This window comes from Monodelphis domestica, chromosome 1, assembly GCF_027887165.1.
Source record: "Monodelphis domestica isolate mMonDom1 chromosome 1, mMonDom1.pri, whole genome shotgun sequence".
Taxonomy (NCBI): domain Eukaryota; kingdom Metazoa; phylum Chordata; class Mammalia; order Didelphimorphia; family Didelphidae; genus Monodelphis; species Monodelphis domestica.
This window is the reverse complement of record NC_077227.1, coordinates 151,797,779-151,821,821: the sequence shown is the minus strand read 5'-3', so window position 1 is coordinate 151,821,821 and position 24,043 is coordinate 151,797,779. Positions and strand designations below refer to the sequence as shown.

The window sequence follows — 24,043 nt, the reverse complement described above, 5'->3', positions numbered from 1 at the left end:
GATTGGCAGTTGTATCTCCATGGCAGGAAACAAGAACCTGGAGCTCTACCCTGGCTTTATCCTGACATGGCCAGCCCTCCCCTATCCCCAGACTCTTCCCTTGTTCATTTGATATTCCGTGAAGGAGGCCCCTTATCAGCTGGATTTGTTTCATTCCCAGTTTTCATCTCTCAGCATCAATGAATGGGTTATTCTATGTCCTGCTTTGTATAACTCTGAGAGGTCATCCCCCTTACTTCAGAGAGGGTCTTTTGACTATATCATTCTACTATTTTGCCTGTGCCCCATCTGCCTTCCAGGGTAATGATATTAACAACATTAACAAATTTGTGTGTAGCCTTTTATAATTTTCAAAGTGCCTTCATATATAATATCCCCTTTGAGATTTTTAACTATCAAGTTGCAGGTAGTAGTAGTAGTCTCTTGGTAACCGAGGATGACAATTGTCTTTGTGCACTTTCATCTGTGATGTAGATGAGTGTGCACAAAAACACTTGTGCGTGAAGGAGATTTAAGTGGAAAAGTCGATGCACAGAGACAGTCCCACTCTCTCAGCATTGGAAGCCTGGGTCCAGTGGCACGAAAAGTCGTTACACCTGGAGACTTCCTCAGCTGCATTGGATGGCCGTGTTGTCTTTTGTGCTCCAACATGCCCTAAGCATTCCACAGTGCTTTGCTGTGTCGCCCTCTCAACCGTTGAACTTTCTTATTGGTTTTTTCCTTCTATTCGGCCAAAGCAGTCTTCACATGCTGGGTGACTTGGTTGAAAATTGGCAAAAAGGTCAGAGGCAACTGAAACAACTGAATGACAACTATACATATATACATATATGGGACTGGGGGTCCCATTTTTATATATGTATATATTTACATACATATATGCCACTTTGCAAGCCTTAAAGCACCATTTAAATGGAAGTTGTTATTTTTATGTTAAAGAAAGGATTCCTAATCTTCTATGGGTTGGTCACCCTCTGAGGTCTCTTGAAACTTCAACATTGATGCTGTGATTTTATGGCTTCTTGGCAATATAAGGTACAGTGGAAACAGCACTGGCTCTTGACTCAGGGAACCTGGGTTCAAATCCTGACTTTGTTATTAACTAACTGTGCGACCTTGGATAAGGGACTTAACTTCTCTGTACCTCAAGGTCCTTGTTTGTAAAATTAAGGGGTAGGACTAGAGGGTCTTGTAGGTTCCTTACGGCTCTCAATTGATAACCCATTAATATCACCATGCCTGCCACCTGCTAAGTGATCCACCAGGTCAGACATCAGATTGCAATGGCATTCAAGGTCCTAAAATCATGAAAGAGACTTAGGTCCCCATTTTTCTTTTAAATGAATCTGGCCTCAGACACTTCCTAGCCGTGTGACCCTGGGCAAGTCACTTAACCCCCATTGCCTAGCCCTTGCCGCTCTTCTACATTAGAACCAATACACAGTATTGATTCAAAGATGAAAAGTAAGGGTTGTATTTTGTTGTTGTTGTTGTTGTTTTTTAAATGAGTGGAATTGGCTTCTTCTTGGGGAAAGTCTCTTATTCTTGGGAAAATGTTTTCAATTCTTCATAACCCTATTTGGGATTTTCTTGGTAAAGATACTGAAGTAGGTTACCATTTCTTTCTTCAGCTCATTTTACAGATAAAGAAACTGAGGCAAACACATTTAAGTGAAAGCTAGTAAATATCTGAGGGCATATTTGAACTCGGGAAGATGAGTCTTCCTGATATTGGATCCTGCATCTATCCACTGTGCCTCCTCGCTACCCTTGGGAAAGTTCAAGACTGAATAAATCCCTTCTGGTTCTCTTCCAAGAGTTCCCTCAGGGTCATCATCTCTGGCCTGGTCAATAAGAAGATCCAGCCAGCTGCAGCTGGGGGTCCCAGAACCAAGTTGTTCACACAATCTCCCAGCCTATGTGGAGGGCAGCTTCTCTGCCTGGCCAATGCTGAACAGATATCAATGATCCTAGAAAGAGAGAGGGCCCTGTGCAAGAATGATAGGTCACAGAGCCTGGATAAGTCATACATCTGGAAGGACTGACGGGGTGGGGAAAAGCGACCTTTCCTGAGTCCTTCAGAATACCTGAAGTGTGTTTTTCTCCTGGTTGATTGGTGAACCCCAGCATGACCACACGGAGGGCACTGTGTGTGAATTGAGGCAGAGCACCTCATGAGACTTCCCTATAAAGAGCTAAATAAAGGGGCTTGGTCTCCTGGGTCCCTGGTTTCCACTGAAATAGCTATCCACAGAGCGGCTGCCCTTCCACCAACATGGCCCAGAAGCTCTGGGGAACTGACTCTTCCTTCAGGGGTCAGACAGAGTTTGTAAAGCCCGCAGAGCTCCCAGGTCACCATCACTGTGGTAATGGGATCACTGTTGGGAGCCACTTGATGGCTTCTGCAGACCCGTCCCTACTTCTGTTCCTAAAGGTGTTCCCATGTTCCCATGTTCCAGCCAATTGGCTGTTCAGGACTTCCTAGGATACAAGGCAAAGGTACTTGAGAGGCTGCCATGGCAAGTCTCGGTTTCTAGTCATCCTTGCCTGGAAAGATTTCTTTCCCACAATAGAATGCAATATATGAGCAGTAAATAGTAGCTCACATTTAGAGAGCATGTTAATGTTATGAGAAGCACCAAGTTGCAGGTAGGGAAAGCATTATTCTCTGCCACTCCATCCCTCATTTTTCAGATGGGTAAACTGAGAATTAGAGAAAGTAACCCAAATTGATCAGCTATTCAGTAGCTAAACTGAGATGAGAAACAGAGTGTTCATGATTCCTAGTCTAATACTTTTGCTATTAATATTGTGATAACCAAAGATAGTCCCAGGGAAAATAGTGATGCTTGTTGTAAGGACACTTTCTGCCCTCCTCATGTTTCTTTCTTTTTCTCTGTCCTAGACCCTCATATTCCAAGATCGCTGCTAAGAAAATGGATGGCCACTTGGTACATCTAGAAAGGTAAGGGAATCATGATGCTGTCATCACTAAGGCTGCCTCATTATGATGAAACAAGAACTATAAAAGACAAAATTTGTCATGCACTCCAGATATGCCATGAAGGATTTGGGGATTTTTTAGTTTTCCCCTACAAGTTGGGAAGTAGGAGAGCCAGGAAATAACTTAGAAAGTAGAAGTTTTGCTAGTGGATAGAATAATGTTTCATGTGTACAACCAAATATGTGTAAACGGTGATGATACTCAGATTAAAAAATTCTAACACAAAATGAAGTACATCCAATAAAATGGAAGTTCCTTTTTGACATGGAAAAGAGTCCTAGAGTAGGACAGGTTTGGATGGTGTTGTGATCTCGAAGACTGGAGTACAAATCCCAGTTCTGGTGATAGAGTGAGTCATTTTATTTCTCTACTCTTGGTTTTCTTTATATATAAAATAAGCGGGTTGGAACTTATGACCTCAAAGGTCCTTTCCAGATATAAATCTATGATTGTATGATCTGGTGTCATTGGAAGAAATACCATATCAATGAGATCCTAGAAACATTGAAATATGTAAATTCAAAATATTCTTTATTAAGTATTTTAGTATTAGTACTATTCAGATTCTTTGCAACAAAAATTTATTACTACTTCAGTGTAAACTTGTTTTTGCAAGATTGCATGGAGAGTCAATGTAGGCAACAGATGCTAATCATCATTCCAGTTGTTGATACTGTTATTCTACTCAGGAGAATGATGTTCAAGGAATAATCAATATTCATTATGAAAGGGAATTATAGAGCAGGTCATGTAATAGTAATATAATAACATACAAGTATTCCTTCCACATCACAGAGATTAGGGGTTCACTGTCCCTGCCATCAAGAAAATTTGCATAAAAAATTTTGGCTCTCCCTTAGTACCAGAGAAGAAGTCAGATTTTTTTCTTTTTCTTTTATGGAGTTTTTTACAGTATCTTATTGTAAAATTTGGGTTAAGTATTTGGCCAAAGATTATATGTAGGTCAATATTAAGATATCTCTATATTTTGAGCCTTTGTGTGTTATCTGTTACTGTGTTCTTTTTGCTAACCATAACTTTTTATTTATTTTCACTTTTAAAAAGAAATTGTGTTTATTTATTGTATTCAAAGATAAAATATGTTAAACTTATTCTGTGGCATCTGTGAAACTCCTGGAAAATTCCCATTTAATTTCTTATGCCGACCAGGGACATATCAAAATTGTGACGGAGAAAGTCACAGTGTGGAAGGGATACTTTTATACAATAATTTAGGATACATATAATAATAAAATAGTAAAATATCCTAGAACTAATTCATTTTAAAGAAAATTGTACTTCTTTGGAAGGTATTGGGCACAAATTCCCTTCTTTCTTGGGTTATTGAAATGTTGAGTCCCTCTTGCAATAACTTCAAGGTCTGCTGAGCCTTATAAAACTCAATTCACAAATTCACAGCCAATGACTTAAGGAATGAATTATAGAAACACCAACCAGCCCATATCAAAGAAAGCATGTACTGAATGCCTATTATTGCTAAACTGTAAAATCATCTTTTGGGATTATGGTGCTGTTAAATAAGGGAACAACCTTTGTATGGTTTTATTGATCACTCACTACTCAATAATTATCTGTCCAGCATAGTATTTGAACTATTCTGATTACATTTTAGTCAATGATGTACTGGACAAGGCAGCATGTTGTCTAGAAAAATTGAAGCCCAATGTTATATTTTTCAAAGAAAATATACAAAAGGATTATTGGACTAAACTGATTATTAAAATTAGTTTAATTCCTTCAGGTTGTTATACTATTTCACATTATATTGCCTTTTCTTTTCTTTCCATTTGAATTAGTTTATTTACTCAATTTAGAACATTATTCCTTGGTTACAATAATCACATTATTTCCCTCGCTCCCCTCCACCCACACTTCCCACAGCTTACACCCAATTTCATTGGGTATTACTTGTGTCCTTGATCAGAACCTATTTCCATGTTGTTGGTATTTGCACTAGGATGTTCATTTAGAGTCTACATCCCCAACCATATCCCTTCGATCCATGTATTCAAGGAGTTGTTTTTGTTTGGTGTTTTTACACCCACAGTTTTTCCTTTGAATGTGGATAGTTTTCTTCCTCATAGATCCCTCTGGGTTCTTCATGGTCACTGTATTGCCACTAATGGAGAAGTCCATTCTGTTCGATTGTACCACATTGTATCAGGTTCAGTGTACAATGTTTTCCTGGTTCTGCTCCTCTCACTCTCCATCAATTCCTGAAGGTTGTTCCAGTCCCCATGGAGTTCCTCCACTTTATTATTCCTTTGATACACACAATAGTATCCCATCACCAATATACAACAGTTTATTCAGTCATTCCCCAATTGATGAGCATCCACTCATTTTCCAATTTTTTGCCACCACAAAGAGCACAGCTATGAATATTTTTGTATATGTCTTTTTCCTTATCTCTTTGGGGTACAAACCCAGCAGTACTATGGCTGGATCAAAGGGCAAACAGTCTTTTATCACCCTTTGGGCATAGTTCCAAATTGCCCTCCAGAATGGTTGAATCAATTCACAACTCTACCAGCAATGCATCAATGTCCCAACTTTTCCACACCCCCTACAGCATTCATTACTTTCCTTTGCTGTCATGTTAACCAATCTGTTAGGTGTTAGGTGATACTTTAGAGTTATTTTGAGTTGCTTTTCTCTGATTATAAGACATTTAGAACACTTTTTCATGTGCTTATTAATAGTTTTGATTTCTTTAACTGAAAATTGACTATTCATGTCCCTTGCCCATTTATCAATTAGAGAATGGCTTGATTTTTTTGTACAATTGGTTTAGCTCTTTAGAAATTTGAGTAATTAGACCGTTGTCAGAGGTTTTTGTAATGAAGATTGTTTCCCAATTTGTTGCTTTTCTTCTAATTTTGGAGGCATTAGTTTTATTTGTGCAAAACCTTTTTAATTTGATGTAATCAAAATTATTGATTTTACATTTTGTGATTTTTTCTAGCTCTTGCTTGGTTTTAAAGTCTTTCCTTTCCCAAAGGTCTGACAAGTATACTATTCTGTGTTTGCCTAATTTGCTTATAGTTTCCTTCTTTATATTCAGGTCATTCGCCCATTCTGAGTTTATCTTGGTGTAGGGTGTGAGATGTTGATCCAAACCTAATCTCTCCCATACTGTCTTCCAATTTTCCCAGCAGTTTTTATCAAATAGTGAGTTTTGGTCCCTAAAACTGGGATCTTTGGGTTTATCATAGACTGTCTTGCTGAGGTCATTTACCCCTAGTCTATTCCACTGATCCTCCTTTCAGTCTCTTAGCCAGTACAAAATTGTTTTGATGACTACTGCTTTATAGTATAGTTTGAGATCTGGCACTGCAAGTCCTCCTTCCTTTGCATTTTTTTCCCCATCATTTCCCTGGATATCCTTGATCTTTTGTTCTTCCAAATGAACTTTGTTATGTTTTTTTTCTAATTCAGTAAAAAAGTTTTTTTGGTAGTTCAATGGGTAACTAAATAAGTAAATTAATTTGGGTAGGATTGTCATTTTTATTATCTTAGCTTGTCCTACCTATGAGCAATCAATGTTTTTTCCAATTGTTTGGATCTACTTTTCATTGTGTGGAGAGTGCTTTGTGGTTGTGTTCATTTAGTTCCTGTGCTTCTCTCAGCAGATAGATTCCTAAGTATTTTATATAATCGAGGATGATTTTAAATGGAATTTCTTTTTCTAATTCTTGCTGCTGAAATGGGTTGGAGATATATAGAAATGCTGATGACTTATGTGGCTTTATTTTGTCTCCTGTAACTTTTCTAAAGTTGTTGATTATTTTGACTAGCTTTTTGGTTGATTCTCTAGGATTCTTTAAGTAGACCATCATATCATCCTCAAAGAGTGATAGCTTGGTCTCCTAATTGCCAATTTTAATACCTTCAATTTCTTTTTCTTCTCTAATTGCTACTGCTAGTGTTTCTAGTTCAATGTTAAATAATAGAGGTGATAATGAGCATCCTTGTTTCACTCCTGATCTTATTGGGAAGGCTTCTAGTTTATCCCCATTGCAGATAATGTTTGCTGATGGTTTTAGATATATACTGTTTATTATTTTTAGGAAATGCCCTTCTATTGCTATACTTGATAGTTTTTTCAAAAGGAATGGGTATTGTATTTTTATCAAAGGCTTTTTCTGCATCTATTGAGATAATCATGTGATTTTTGTCAGTTTGCTTGTTAATATGGTCAATTATGTGGATGGTTTTCCTAATATTGAACCATCCTTGCATTCCTGGTATGAATCCTGCCTGGTCATAGTGGTTGACCCTTGTGATGACTTGCTGGAGTCTTTTTGCTAGTATTCTATTTAAGATTTTTGCATCTATATTCATTAGGGAGATTGGTCTATAGTTTTTTTCTCTGTTTTTGACCTGCCTGGCTTTGGGATCAGTACCATGTTTGTGTCATAAAATGAATTTGATAGAACTCCTTCTTTGCTTATTCTGTCAAATAGTTTGTATAATATTGATATTAGTTGCTCTTTAAAAGTTTGATAGGATTCATTTGTGAATCCATCTGGATGTGGGGATTTTTTCTTAGGGAGTTCTTTGATGGCTTGTTCAATTTTTTTTCTGATATGGGGTTGTTTAGGTAATCTATTTCTTCCTCTGTTAGTCTAGGCAATTTATATTTTTGTAAGTATTCATCCATATCACCTAGTTTGCCATATTTGTTGCCATATAATTGGGCATAATAGTTTTTAATGATTGCCTTAATTTCCTCTTCCTTAGAGGTAAGGTCTCCCTTTTCATCTTGGAAACTGTCAATTTGGTTTTCTTCTTTCTTTTTCTTAATTAGACTGACCAGTACTTTGCCTATTTTATTTGTTTTTTTTTCCTAAGTACCAGCTTCTAGTCTTATTTATTAAATCAATAGTTCTTTGACTTTCAATTTTATTAATTTCTCCTTTGATTTTTAGGATCTCTAATTTAGTCTTCATCTGAGGATTTTTAATTTGTTCACTTTCTAGTTTTTAAATTTGCATACCCAATTCATGGACCTCTGCCCTCCTTAATTTGTTAATGCATGAACTCAAGGATGTAAATTTCTCCCTGAGTACTGCTTTGTCTGAATCCCATATGTTTTGAAAGGATGTCTCATCATTGTCATTTTCTTCAATGACGTTATTAATTGTTTCTATGATTTGTTCTTTAACTGGTTTTGGAGAATTGTATTATTTAATTTCCAATTAATTTCTGATTTACCTCTCCATGTACCCTTACTAATTATTATTTTAATTGCATTGTGATCTGAGAAGGTTGCATTCATTATTTCTGTTGTTTTGCACTTGTTTTCAATGTTTTTATTCCCTAGTACATGGTCAGTCTTTGTGAATGAACCATGTACTGCTGAAAAGAAGGTGTATTCCTTTTTGTCCCTATTTATTTTTCTCCATGTATCTACTAACTCTAATTTTTCTAAGATTTCATTCATTTTTCTTACCTCTTTCATATTTATTTTTTGGTTTGATTTATCTAGTTCAGGTAGAGGAAGGTTCAGGTCTCCCACTAATATAGTTTTTCTGTCTATTTCATCCTGGAGTTCCATAAGTTTCTCCTTTACAAATTTGGATACTATGCCATTTGGTGCATACATCTTGAGTATGGATATTTTCTCATTATCTATACTACCTTTTATCAGGATGTAATTACCTTCCCTATCTCTTTCAACTAGATTTATTTTTACTTTGCTTTGTCAGATATCATGATTGTGACTCCTGCCTTCTTTTTATCAGTTGATGCCCAATAGATTTGACTCTATCCTCTTTCTTTCACCCTATGCATATCTACCTTCCTTATTTGTGTTTCTTGTAGACAGCATATGGTAGGGTTTTGGACTCTAATCCACTCTGCTATTCACTTGCGTTTTATGGGTGAGTTCATTCCATTCACATTCAGAGTTATGATTACTAGCTGTGTATTTCCCAGCATTTTGATTTCTACTCCTGGTCCTGCCTTTTCTTCTTTCACTATTTCCTTCTACACCAATGTTTGTTTTTAATCAGTCCCTCTAGTTCCTACCCTTATTTTACTTCTCTATCTACCCTCCTCCCTTCTTATTCCCCCCTTATTTTCCCTGAAGTCTTTCTAAAACTACCCCCTACCCTCTCCCTCCCTTGTAATGCTTCCCTCCCCACCAGTCTGTTTGTTACTCTTCTACTCCACTATAGGGCACAAATCTATTCTCTGCCCCAATGGATTGGATTGTTCTTCCCTCTTTGGGTAAATTTCAATGCTTGTAAGAGTTGAGTATTTCCTATCTCCAACCTCTTTACCCTCCCACTGTATTGATGTTCTTCACCCTCCTGCCATGAGCTTCTTTGTGACGTATAAATTTACCCCCTTTTGTTTTTTTTCCCCATTTCTTTTGGTATTAACCTTTTTTTTAGGTCTAGTTATATATATATGTATATATACACACACACATATGTACATGCATTTATGCATACATATATCTATATACTTATTTATGTCTTGTCATTTCATCCTATACAGTTTGTCACTTTTCCCTCTAAGTGTAATTCTTCTAGCTGCTCAGGTGATAATAACAATTTTTAAGAGATACCAATGACCTCTTTTCTTATAGGAATACATAACATTTTAACTTATTGAGTCTCTTAAAAAAAGGTGGTTTTTTGTTGTTGTTTTTTCCTTTTCCTCTCTTTTTAAATTACCTTTTGTTGATTCTCTTGATTTCTGTGCTTGGACATCAAATTTTATGTTCAGTTTTGTTATGTTTTCTTTACAAATTCTTGGAATTCTTCTACTTTGTTGAATGACCATACTTTCCCCCATAAGAATATAGTCAGTTTTGCTCAGTAGTTGATTCTTGGTTGTAGACCTAGTTCCCTTGCTTTCCAGAATATCATATTCCATGCCTTTTGGTCCTTCAGTGTAGATGCAGCCAGATCTTGTGTTATCATCACTGTGATTCCATAGTATCAGAATGACTTCTGCTTGGCAGCTTGTAATATCTTTCCTTTGGTCTGGTAGCTCTTGAATTTGGCTATAGCATTCCTGGGTGTTGTCAGTTGGGGATTAAGTACAGGAGGCAATCTGTGGATTCTTTCAATCTCCACTTTTCCCTCTTGTTCTAGAATATTGGCACAGTTTTCTTGGATAATTTCCTGTAATATAACGTCCAGGCTTTTTCTTTTATCATGGTCTTCTGGTAGACCAATAATTCTAAATTGTCTCTCCTCAAAAGGTTTTCTAAATCCTCTGTTTTGTGAATGAGATGCTTCATATTTTCATCAATTTTTTCATTCTTTTGGTTTTGTTTTATAGTGTCCTGCTGCCTTGTGAAATCATTTAATTCTTGTTGTTGTATTCTGGTTCTTAAAGATTGGATTTGATCCCTGGATTTTTAGTCATCCTTCTCCTTCTGGTCTGATTTTCTTTGGAGGTCATCTTTCATTCTCTTTACCTCATCTCTCATCTCCTTTGTCTCATCTTTCATCTCCTTTGCCTCATTTTCAAGCTGGTTGATTTTGACTTTCAAGACACTATTTTCTGTTTCCAGATGACTTATCTTAGTTTTTAAATTCTTTTCCCAATTGTCTTCAGTCTCTCTTAATTGTGTTTTGAATTGCATTTTGATTTCTTCCAAAATCTCTATCCCATTTGCTGGGATTTCTGTTTTATTGCTTGCCTCCTCCTCTCTTCTGTTTGCTCTTAGTTTGTTGCCCATACAGAAGCTGTCAATTGTAATATCTTTCTTCTTTTTTTGTTGTTTGTTCATATTTACCCCCTTCTTTACTCCCCTTATTTGTCTGTGCTGTTGCTCCTCTCTTTTTTTTTTTTTGGTTTTGGTGCTTTCTGTCAGTCTCCCCTCTTGGAGCTTTGTCAAGAGATCTCTCTGTGCAGTCTGTGGGGGATGGGTGTTGGAGTTTGAGCTTCCCTGTCCTCTTGAGGCTTTTGATTGGATTAAAATCCAGCAGTCTGTGAAGGAGGGGTGTTGAAGCTTGGGATTCCCTGACCTCTGAAGACTTTTGATGAGATTAAGTTCAGCTGTGTTGGGATGGGTGTGCTTTGATACCAAAACCTCCTGGAAGCCTGGTGCAATATGGAGGGTCTCCACTGCACTCTGACTGGGTTGCCTGCTCTATGCTCCCTCTCCATGTTCCTCTATGCTCCTCCTATGTTCCCCCCTGCCTATGTTTCACGCTCTGAGCCTGGCACAGTCCTGCCCACAAGGTACACCCTCCAGACAAGCGCCTTTGTGTGCCCAGAGGTTCCCGCTGCCACTGGAGGCTTAACGCTTTAGGTGGGGGTGAGGGTCCTGGGACCTTCCTTCTGCCTTCCCCTTAAACCTGAGTGTTCTTGGATTCTGGCTTTTTTTGGGGTGTGTACCTTTTGAGTTGAGTACAGCAGGAGGGTTCCTTTTCTCTGTCTTGTTGTTAGGTTTGATTTTCCATCCCCTAGGAGCATTCAATTTGTGATCAGTAAGGAAGGTTATTCAGAGGTCTGAACTTCTGCTGCTTCTAGGCCACCATATTGACTCTGCCCCCCTATATTGCCTTTTATTTATGTGTTATTGATTTCTTGTCTACTATGGTCTATTATCTTTTACTTAACAGTGGCTCTAAATCTTTTCTCATTTCCCTTTCAAGGTTCTCATAAAATCAGATGAAATTATAAAGTGCTTAAGACAGTTCTTGGCACATAGTAGGCTCTATATAAAAGTTAGCTATTGTAATTCACATTCTAAACCTTGTTGGTATGGGACTCTCTCCTTAGTAGTGGAGATGAATGTTCTACTTTATTTTGAATGGATGGAGCAGAGTTGGTGAGAGCAGAAAGGCTCCAGTATTCTTCAGTCCTCTTTGGGTCTTCTCAAGCTTCAGGTATTCTTTGTGCCTTGAGCTGATCTGGACATTTCTGGCTTTCATCTTTGAGACAGAAGATGGAAGAAGCTAGCCACTTTAGGTTTCTGAACCCATTCTCCACTCATTATTGCCTTCTCTTTGTATTCATTCATTCATTCAACAAGCACCTTCTAGGTGTCATCTGGTGTCATCTAGCCAGCTTTTCTTCATTGCCAGCTTTTCTTCATTTTATCTTCAAGGAGAGAATGAGGGGCTTTGTAAAATGTTTTACTCAACTATAAAGTATGCTTACAACATTGCCCTAATCAATTAGACTAATAGAAATCCATCAGTCATCCTCTTTCTCATGCAACTGCAATCTTTCAATCTCTACTTCTCATTCCCTTTCATTTACAAAAATGCACAAGTTTTTTCCAACTTAATAAATCCTTCACTTTAATTTGTGACCTCCTTAGGTGATTGTTCTATTTCTTTCCTTTCCCTTACTACTGAATTTCCAGAAAAAAAGTATTCTGCACTTTTTGCTTCCATTTTCTCACTATCCACTTTCTCTCTGTCTTCTTGTCAAGCTTACTACTCTCCCCATTGCTCTGCTGAAACCCTTCTTTCCAAGGTCACTATATATATATTGATAAGTTCAATAACCTTCATGCCCTTCCTCAGCCTCCTTAACCTTTCTGTTGGCATTTATGACATAATAATATCACAATTCTCCTCTTATCTTTCTGAACATTCACCTATTTTGTTAGCTCCTCATCCTTGTCCTTAAATATGGTTGTCCTTTATCCTTTTTTCTTCATTCTCTAATTTCTCCCTAATCCATTTTCATGGTTTCAATGATTCTTTCAATATAAATGACTCCAAATCTAGATCTCTATTCTAACTACTATCCTGTCTCCTAGTCCTTTAATTCTAATTGTCTAGTGAATAGTCCTACCTAGATCTCTTTCTAGGACTTGAAGTACAATGTGTCTCCAACTAAACTCACTATCTTTGCTGGCCCAATTTTTCCTCATCCCAACCTCTCTTTCTATTTTTATTCATCTTCCCAGTTATATAGACATAACTTTAAAGTCATCTTTGATTCTTTTTTTTTTCACTTCCCCCATGTACACTGGATCCAACAAATTGCTAAGTCTTGTTCATTTTACTCTTGTAATACCTGTATCTTTGGTTCCTTCTCTCATAATTTCACTGCAGTCACCTACATAACTCTGAGAGCCTCCTAAATGTTTATCTTTCCTCTAGTCTAACTACCCTCCAATTCATCCTTTACATCATTGTTTGAGTAACCTTCCTAATATGTATCATTCTAATTATATCACTTTTCTACTCAAAAACTTTTCAGTGATTAATTTGCTTACCCTATTAAGTATGAACTCTGGATCCTGTCATTCAGTCTGGTACTAGCCAATCTTTCTTCCATTTTCTCATTCTACTCTCTTTTATGTACTTTATATTTTAGACAGACTGGATTACTTTCCATACCCAATTTTTATTTTGCCTTTTTCCATATCTTTACTCATGCTGTCTTTCATGGCCTTGGATGGGTTCCTTCTCCTTCCATCATCCCTTATTATATCAAGTCCCATAACATTTTATTTTTTTTAAACCTTTACCTTATATCTTAAAAATCAATGTTTTATATTGGTTCTAAAGCAGAAGAGTGATAAGGGCTAGGCAATGAGAGTTAAGTGACTTGCCCAGTGTCACACAGCTGGGAAGTGTCTGAGGCCAGATTTGAAACCATGACATCCCATCTCTAGACCTGACTCTCAATCCATTGAGCCACCTAGCTGCCCCACATTGGTCTTCTTCAAAAGAAAAGATGAATAGCAATCTACATCCATGTAGATAGATTGATAGATATAGACATCTATCTAAACATACACATACACAATTCAAGTCTCTGTGTGCATTCAGATCCATCAACTAGTTAGAACAAAGATAAAAAGTCAATGTCAAACCAAAAGAAAGGATTCAATTGAAAAACAAATTGAAAAACAATTACATACAATTTGAGAGCTTCACCTTGCCCTATTAATAAAAGGTGGGGCAACTAAATACAAAAGGCAAGGAGGTTGACCTTGACTTTCACTGTTTTAGCTTAATTTTCTATAGAAGTTTGACCAAAGTAAGTAAGTCACTGCAATTAGGAATGTAAAAGAGCTCAAAAGCCTCCTTGGTCACTTGAACTCCTTGCCAAGAAGAGATATGGCAGCTAAGGGCAACACAAATTAAGAACACAGGTTAGTTGCCAAAGTCTTTGGAAGAGGATAACAGAATATTCAAGTAGTATAACCTTATAAAACAAAATCATCATAATAATAGCTAATATTGATGTAGTGCTTATTATGTGCCAGGAAATGCTAAAGACTTTATAATTATTATCTCATTTGATACTAACAACTGTGGGAGGTAGGTGCTATTATTATCCCCATTTTACTGACAAGAAAACTGAAGCAAAGAGAGGTTAGATGATTTCCCCGGGATTACACAAATAAATTCGTGTTAGAGGCCAGATTTGAACTTGAGTCTTCCTGACTTCAGACCCAGTACTCTCTTCACTGAGCCACCTAGCTGTCCTAACTGGTAAAAGTAATATAAGTCAAGTCTACTAAAAGTTTGGTGGGGGATGAGCTACATCATTCCCAAAGCATGTATAAATGAAACTGTCAGGAAAGTAACAAATAAACTGAAAATGTTATTGATTTGGATTTCTGAAATGATTCTTTTTCATAGAGGATAACAGTGCAATGGCTCCACTTGAAAGCCAACACCCCAGTCCCTGATGTTCTACATGGGGAAGTAGAATGACATTTAGGGAGACAAAATTGAAATAAATGACTGTACTAGACTCTAAGAAAATCTGTGTTGGAGGTAATACAATCTTGAGAGAGGTGAGTCAACTTTGAAATAATTAAGGGATCATTTAAAAAGAAATCTCAGGGAAAGGAAGATGCCAAAAGAAAGGGGGAAATTCAGATAATATGATTACCCAAAAGTGCAATCAATCTATCATCAATAACTATGGACTCCTACCTGTTTTCTCAAATTTATAGAATTTGTCCATTTTGATTTCATTGGTAGCCTTAATTTTCTAAAACATGACAGAACAGGCAGGCATTCACAAATGACTTTACATGGAAAACCACATTTTTTTATAGCCATTCAATTGATTAAAAGATACAAAAAACACAGAATCCTACTTTGTTTATTGTTGTTGATTTTTAAAAATTGGCTTATAGATAAAAATTTAGCCTTAAAGGTTAATAAAGTTTTAAAAGTTAATAAAGTTTTTCTTAGGCATATATTGATATCAAACAATATTCCTTGATAAATGTAAAACAAATAATTTTGTTCTAGGATCTTGTGATTATTAATATCAAGCAAGGCATAAGGCAAGAAGATGAGTGTTTATCTCAAATTTTTGCCACTGTCATGGAGAGTATCCTAGATGGAATCCAAAGGAAAGAGGAATTTCTTATAGAAAACAGGGTGAGATCCCGTACCCCACAAAGCCCCAGAACATCATCGAGCCCCAGAACATTATAAGATTTTTCCTAATGAGGCCATGATTATCAAAAGAGATTAATTTGAGAATCTATACAGGGAAAACTTTATAGATGAAAACTGCTCATTGCTGAGATCATAGAAGTCTGCTAGGTGACTAGTTTATTGATATATTATTCTAGTGTATACACACACACACACACACACACACACACACACACACATATGGGATATCCACTGCAGATAGATCAGGAGTTGGGTCAAAAACTGAATAGGAAAGAGAGAACAGACTGGATTATATTCAGGAAACCATATCAGGTTTTTAATGATCTCTAAGATGCTCCCTGGTACATAGGCCATATTTCCAAATACAGATCTGCCAATGATTCTATAGAGGATGTATTTGAACTGTGGATAAGAATTATGCAGAATGATGACTACATCAATATTTGTTTTAGTCATCTTCTATGGAGGAGTTCCTCTAGTCCAGCCATTCTTAGCCTGAGATCTTTGGACCCTGAAGGGTCTGGATAGAGATTTCAATGTCTGTGACCTTGGATAGAAAGAAAAAATCCTTATTTTTATTAACCTTTAGCTAAAATTTAGCCTTTTCTTCAATTATTTAAAAATATTATCCTGAGAAATGCTCTGGCTTTCCCAGATTGCCAACGAGGTCCACACACCAAGGAAAGCACAGAATGTTGAGCATTGATGTGTCCATATACTCGTCTTTACTTTCTATATAGGGTCTAATAGCATACTGATTTCTGAAACTCCAACATGATGATTGGGGCATAGTAGATGCTTAATATATATTGATTTGATTCAATTTAATTCATTTCCATGGAGAAAACCCCATCATAGAATGATAAGAATTCAGACCCGATACCCCAAAGTTCAGCTACCGACCAGTCATTAATTTGGAGCAAAATACCTCCTCCATCTTTTACCAGATGCCCAGCATCACATTTCACCATCTTCTCACCTCTTTAGTATATTTCACTCCTGGAGCTGTCCAGAGTCTGTCTCACCAATCGACACTTAGCAGGCTTTCTCCATCTCCATTAATATGATCAATCAAATTAGTGCTAATGCATTAATTAGTAATAATGGATCAAGGCTTTATTATACCATTGACCATGTAGGTGACTTTTCATGTGAGTATTTAAAGGACTCCTCTAACAGTGGGAACTTAAAGACACTAGGCAAGATAGACCAATAGAAGCAATATGTGTGTGCTTGTGTGTCTAAACGTAAGCACTAATCCCTGCAAGTTTTAGGAACTCTGATATGAATCATTTTACTAATGGATACCAGTTTTAAGATTTTTAAATGTGTAACAGGACTTTGATGCATTACAGATTGCCTAAGATGGAGGCACTCCTGTGAGAGATCCCAAGGTCTTACTTCTAGAAGAAGACATACTGTGTTACCCTCCCCCTGGGTGTGAGTGGCCCATTTCCATTGGCTACAGAGCTGAAAATGACAGCTTTTTAAAAACTACCAGAAGGAAAATTACTTTTTTTCTTCTCTGGAGATTTCAGGGGTAAAGAAGACCTTCACCCACTGCATGGGCACAATGTACTAAGTTGAATGGGAGGAAAGGCTACTTTCTCCTCCTCCCCCAAGAAAAAGGCATGTGGTTTTCATCTGTTTCAGTTGTTCTTTCCAGTTCTACATAAAGGCAGTTGAGTCCCAGACTCAGGAATCTGATTCAAGGATGTGTTGAACATATTTATGTTATGCTTAACAACTAGCTTTCTAAAAAAAAAAAAAAGTACTTACAACAGACCTTTAGGTTTACTCTGCATTCTTTTGTACCATCACTTTCTTAATTTTATACAGTCAACAAATAATAAATCAAGTCTTGATTTGTATTAAATATTGGTCAATGGCTGGAATATAAATAGTTAATAATGAAAATATAACAACTCTCTCTCATGAGCCAATCTGAATTGGCTCTGGTACACACCTAATTATGCTCCTGTATGGAGGATCTGTTTATACTTGTAGCTTTAAAATAAACATTTTCTTCTAAAAGAAATCTGACTGTTAAGTGGTTAAATGAGCCTGGGATACTGGTGACTTCTAAAATTGGAGCAATAAGGGGCAGCTGGGTGGCTCAGTAGATTGAGAGTCAGGCCCAGAGATGGGAGGTCCTAGGTTCAAATCTGGTCTCAGATGTGTGACCCTGGGCAAGTCACTTAACCCCCATTGCCTAGTCCTTACCACTCTTCTGCCTTAGAACCAATACCCAGTATTGATTCTAAGATGGAAGGTAAGGGTATAAATAAATTAAATTGAGGGAGTGTAAATAGTGGGGGTTTGGGAAAATGGTAAAGATTAGAACCCCATCCCCCCAAATTTCCCTAAGGATATTAGAAAAGCCTAGGGGAGGGGTGGAGATGTAACACGTCTGGCTCTCAGGTATGGGAGTGGGGTGTCAGAATAGGAGACACATTAGTGATGTGACCCTGGGCAAGTCACTTAACCCTACTTGCCTAGCCTTTACTGCTCTTCTGCCTTAGAATTGATACTAAGACAGTAGGTAAGGGTTAAAAAAAAAGTGGATAGGAGCTATCTGCAAGGGGAGGTTCCAGTATGTTTGTCCTTTCTCCTCAGAGAAGATAGCAAATGCTGATGAACTAGACCTTTGAAGCTAGAGGGATATTTTGAAAACGGAGGCTATTGAAAAACAGAATGAGTTTTTGGAGGTCATTCCTTAACACCCTTGGAACATTCAGTACAAAGTGCTGACATGATTCTGAACTTCAGCATTTGTAGAGCAACAGCTGGGTCAGATTCAGCATCTGGGAAGTGGGGAAGAGAGGGCTTAAAGAGGGATAAGGAGGTAGGGAACACTGGATCATTTGTTACATTTTGTTGGGGGGAGGGAGGAAAAAAATCACTAATTAGAGTATAGACAGTTTTGTGATTTGAGAGCTTGTAGAAATAAAATGAAAATTTTTCTTTTACAGTGGCTAAATATTTTATTCCATGAAAACAGAAATGTAGATAAATGGTTTATAGCTTTCATAAATATACAGTGACTCCACTTTGTCTTTGGGATCAGATCCAAACTCCCAAATTTAGCATTTGGAGCCCTCCATATCCTGTCCCCTCCTTACCTAGCTTGCTTTGTCTTCCACTAACCCCCAATATGAACCCTTCTTTCTAGTCAGGCCGATTTCCAATGTATCACCCTCACTCATCAAGTTTAGTTTGTCTCCATTTCTCTGCTCAAGCTGGTTTTTGGAAAATTTTTCCATCTTCTCTGCTTATCTTAACTTGCTTTAAATTCAGGAGTCTGTCCTGAAATTTAGGAGCAATTCAGCTTTTACTCTTCTATGTTTCAATGACAATCAAAAAAGCATCTCAAGTGAATGGTATAAATTGGATTTTACTTACAAGGAAATATGGGGGGGGGGAAACGTACTATTTTATGTATTCGTACTCCCACTTATTCTGCTATCCAGTGACACAGGCTTCCCTACTATTCCCTGAACATGACAATCCATTTCCTGTCTCTGTTCATTTTCACTGGCTGTCTCCCATCCCTGGAAATACTCTCCCTCCTCATTTTCACCTCTTGACTTCTGTCTAAAATTCTGATTTCTGCAAAAAAGCCTCTTCTAATCCCCCTTAATACTAGTGTCTTTATTACTGTCTATAATTTGTGGGTACACAATGGTTTGCATGCTATCACCCCTATTAGAACATAAACTTCTTGAGAGCAGTAGAGATGTTTCCTTTTCTTTGTATATCTGGCACTTAGCACAGTGCATGGCTCACAGTAGGTGCTTAATGAATTCTTTCTTGACTTGCTTTGGCTCATAAAGACATTTTACTACATGGCATGTCAGTATGTTTCCTTATTTATCTCAACTGATTTTCTACCTTACCAATAAAAAAGGTTCAGAAAGTTGTACTTAGGGTTCTGATTTTATAAAACACCATTTGAATAATTGTTGACACAATAACATGAAAGAAAACTTGGAGGCTTGGAAAAATCCAAAATAATGACATATTGTTTCATCTGAAATTTCCATTTGAGCTTTGAGGTAGAAACTAAGCCAGGTCTTTAGTCATTATTTTCTTTCTTTGTGTTTACAAATTTAATGATCCCTATGTCTTGTGTGATAATTAAAATGTTTTTGGAGCAAGGGAAATATATAACAATTATGAGCGCTGAAATATGTTTTCTACTGTGTCTTGGGTTTATATAAATATAAGATGGTCGCCAGGGAATATATTCCCAATTTATGAATATGCCCAAGCCAACTGGGTTTTATAGAGAAATTTAATTTATAATACACTAATAGAAAAAGAGAGAAAGTAAGAAAGGAATAAGAATGAATAAATCAGTCAGTTGGTTTTATCACTCACCCACGATCTCTCTAGGTAAGGCTTCTCATGCCAACATCAGGCTCCACCTTCAAGAGAGCCTCCTTTCAAGAAATGTTTCCAGAGAATTCTCCTCCTTCAGAGCCAGCCTTCTCTCCTGGTCCTCCCACAGAGCAACCTCCTCAGTCCTCCTTCAGAGCCAGAGCAAAACCTCCGGCTCTTCCCCCTGTCCTCAGACCCTGCTATCTTTAAGGAAACCATCTAAGTCCCCTCCCCTCAGTTCTCACATCTACCAATCACTGTCCATGTCTCCCCTGTGCCAATGGTGGCTCTAGCTTAACCCAGGACCGCCCAGAGGTCTGCCCCCCTTTGCACATGTCTGTTGAAGGTCATATTCTCAAATAATTGAATTTTGATCTATGCTGCAGCCCTTCCTAAATTCTGTTAGGCTGAGTAGGGTGGAGATTGTAAGTTCCAAGACCTGGTTCTGTCATTCCAAGTACCTCTATTGTATCAATTCTAAAATTAATCATGACTCAAAGAACTTCCTGTTCTATGCTTAAGCATAGGTCAAAGCCCTTTCCATTGTTTAGCAAAAGGTTTCTGTCCTAAAGTAGTCTTAAGTAGGGAGGAGAAGGACCCTCCCATGCCAAGGATTTTCACATTCCAATAGAGTTCTTACTATCAGTAGGAAATTTTTTCCAAGTAGGAAATTTCCCAATGTTGAAATTTCCAACATTCATAAGTCTAAGAAATTTTAAGGTTTACACTTGGCAATAATCATGGCTTTCCAGAAACTTTGTCCCTTTAATCTCTTTCTGAGTTCATAAATTTTATGAAGCTTAACATGTAGCCATTTTCAATACTACTTTTAAAAAAATGATGCTCCAGGTTTCATATATTACAATGTACATATGCTCTTCTTTTTCATGAAGCAGGAGACTTGGCCAATGATGGTCCAGTCCAGGGAGCATGCACAGGGGACCTAGCCTGGTTTTAGAAGTTTGTGATGATGTGGAATGATGTGGACTTGACTTCCAACTACAGAGCACCTGCATGTTTCTGACTGTTTCTTGTCCAATTACTTTGAGGGGAAGAAAAGGTTGTTTGGTTGACTATTGAACCAGAACTGGCATATAAATGAAAGGTTCTAGCCAGCCAAATCAGTGGTGTGTCAGTGAGGAGCACAAAGTATTGTAAGTCTCTGGGTGGGCAGAGGGGGGCCTTTATTTTGTCATTACTGCCGTATGTCCTGGAGCATATGGCTCTGCTATTGCTGCCTTTTATCTATTTTTTTTTTCTATTCTTAGGTGAAGGACCATTGGAGATATACCACATGAGGCTATAACTCTGTGAACTTTGAAAATATGGAAGAGCCACCCCGTAGCTCCTTGTAAGTAAAATCCAATTTGTACCACTCACTTGTGGGCACGAGACACTTTTTGATTGTCATAGAAACATAGAATGGGAATTGTAGTCTGTATCAGAATTCGCTAGCAATAAAGCCTGGTAGGGTGCCAATGAAGCCTTGAGGAGTGACCTGCTTGATCTTGATAGCAGGGAATTGATCTGGTGTCCAGGACACCATCCAGGCAGGCAAGAGAGCAACTGACTCATGGGATACACTACATTCAGAATGAACTTGGCAGGGGCGAATGCACTGTAGCAATCACTTCCTCCAGGGCCTGAGGTAATTGAAGGAAGAGTGTGTCTCTGGTTTTGTTTGGGTTTGTCAGGGGGATGTTTTTGTGCTTTTTTTTTTTTTAATATCCTTCAGTAACCTAAATGAAGTCAAAAAGGTTAACTTGATAGTGGGGTGCTAATCAATGGGATCAATAGTATTAAGGAGATAATAATTGGTGCTGTATAACTTCTTAGGGATATTACACTGGAATGAGGGCTCAAGATAATAATATTAAAAGAATCCCATTACCCCTCAGTGGTATTCCTAGAAATGTATCTAGCCCAGCTCTGGGGACCTAACCAGCCAGTATGTTCATAGGTGGAGAAAGTCAGTCTGGAGTCTGTCTATATCACCTCATAGAACACGAATACATATCTATTATATCTCTTAAAGGACAGACTTAAGTAACTCAGATACATTTTTCCCTTCTAGGTAATTTGCCTGGACTTATGGTTTTACTGGTTTGGGGAACTCCTAGTGTGGAAATTTCTTCAATGGAAGCAGATTCACAACTGGTGTAAGAATTATGGTTAATCACAAATTAGGGTTGAAGCTAAGACAGGAATCTGGGAAAGTAGGCCAGTCTTTAGCCAATGGTTCTTTGAGAGTTACTAGATCTAACCAGTAAAATCTTATTTTTCAAGAAGTGAATGGTCAAGCAGGTGGGGAAGTACGTTAGTCCATTCATTCCAAAAATGGATTAGTTACTAACTGGTTAATAATCAGAAGAGGCAACATGGAAATTTACAGTCATTTGTCAAGCATTTACTATGTGTAAGCTCTGGGGATACAAAGACAAAAGTGAAGGGCTTATATTCTAATGGAGAGACAATAAATATATATAGATATAGATATATATAATTATATTTATAACATACAACATTAATATAAGGTAGTGATGGGAGAAAAGAAAGGAAGACACTGGCAGTTAGGAAGAATGATTAGGAAGGGTTTCATGTAGAAGGCAGAATTTGAGTTGAAATTTGTAGGAAGCATCATCCAGGAGGAAGGGAGGAGATAGTTTATTCCAAGCAAAGGGGACAGCCAGTACAAAGGAAATTAAATAGGAGATGGAATATCCTGCATGCAGAGTAGCAAGTTGGCCAGTATGATTATCTCTTGATATACAAGGAAGAGAATAACTGGTAAAGACACTGGGGTAGGTGGAAAAGAGCTTTAAGTGCCAAACAGACAAATTTACATTTGATTTTAGAGATAATTAGCAGTCACTGGAGTTGGTTGAGCAGTGAGATTAAATGATCAGACCTGCACTTTATGAAAATTTCTTTGGCAGTGATTTGAAGACCCTAAACTAGGGTGGTGACTATGGCAGCAGAGAATAGGCAATGGTGTAGCCAGGAGATATCACAGAAGTAGAAATTACAAGTTCACCTTTAAAAAATGAAAAACAAACAAACAAAAATTTTTTTTAAAAATCCAGTACTTTCTGTCTTGGAATCACTATTAAGTATTTGTTCCAAGGCAGAAGAGCAATAAAGGTTAGGTAATTGGGGTTAAGTGATTTGCCTGGACAAGTGTCTAAGGTCAGATTTGAACCTAGGACCTGGCTCTCAATCCACTGAGCCACCTAGTTGCCCCAAAACATGTTTTTTAAATGTTCTGTTACAAATTGTCTCCTTCCTTCTAGCCCATCCCCCACCCATTGAGAAGGCAAGCAATGTGATATCAATTATATATGTGGAATTATGCAAAATGTATTAACATATTAGTCATGTTGCCAAAAAAATCAATAAAAATAAAGTGAAAAAATATACTTGGAGTTCAACAGTTCTTATTCTGTATTTGGATAGTGTTTTTTATCCTGAGTCCTTTGGAAGGGTGAATCAGAGGAGTAAAGTCTTTCATACTTGATCATTGTTACAATATTTCCATTAATCAATGTTCTCCTGACTCTGCTCACTTTACTTCAAATCAGTTCATATCAGCTTTTTCAGTTTTTTTCTGAAATCACCTCCCTTCATCATTTATTATAGTATAATAGTATTCCAACTCAATCCTATCCATAACTTGTTCAGCCATTTCTCACTTGATAGAGTTCCCCTCAATTTCCAATTCTTTGCCACCATTTAAAAAGAGCTGCTATAAATATTTTTGTACAAATAGGTCCTTTTTCCTTTGATCTTTTTGGGATACAGAACAAAGAGTAATATTTCTAGGTCAAAGGATATGCACAATTTTATAGCTCTTTGGACATAGTTCAAAATTGTTCTCTAGAATGGTTGAACCAGTTCACAACTCTACCAATAGCTCATTCATGTACCTATTTTCACACATTCCTCCCAGCATTTGTTATTTCCCTTTTCTGTCATGTTAGCCAGGCTTATAGGTTTGAGGTGGCACCACATAATTATTTTAATTTGCATTTCTCTAATTTTTATATGACAATCAATAGCTTCAACTTCTTCTAAAAACTGCCTATTCTTATCCTTTGACTTTGATTGGAGAATGACAATTTTTTATACATTTGGCTGAGTTCTGTTTATATTTGAGAAACAAATTAGAGAAACTTGCTGTAAATTTTTCTTCTAGTTTTCTGCTTCCTTCTAATTTTGGCTGTACTGTTTTTTTTTTTTATGAAACCAATCCTTTTAATTTTGTGTAGTCAAAATTATTCAT

At 37.3% G+C, this 24,043-nt stretch overlaps 1 long non-coding RNA gene across 1 annotated transcript; it reads left to right on the top strand.

The window, feature by feature from the left end:
- Window positions 1-2,901: 2,901 nt before the first annotated feature.
- On the top strand, window positions 2,902-23,172 carry LOC103100159 (uncharacterized). The gene is made up of 3 exons (XR_460601.2): window positions 2,902-2,965; window positions 21,033-21,115; window positions 21,839-23,172. It is a non-coding gene; the product is annotated as an uncharacterized LOC103100159 (long non-coding RNA).
- The last annotated feature ends 871 nt before the right edge of the window (window positions 23,173-24,043 follow it).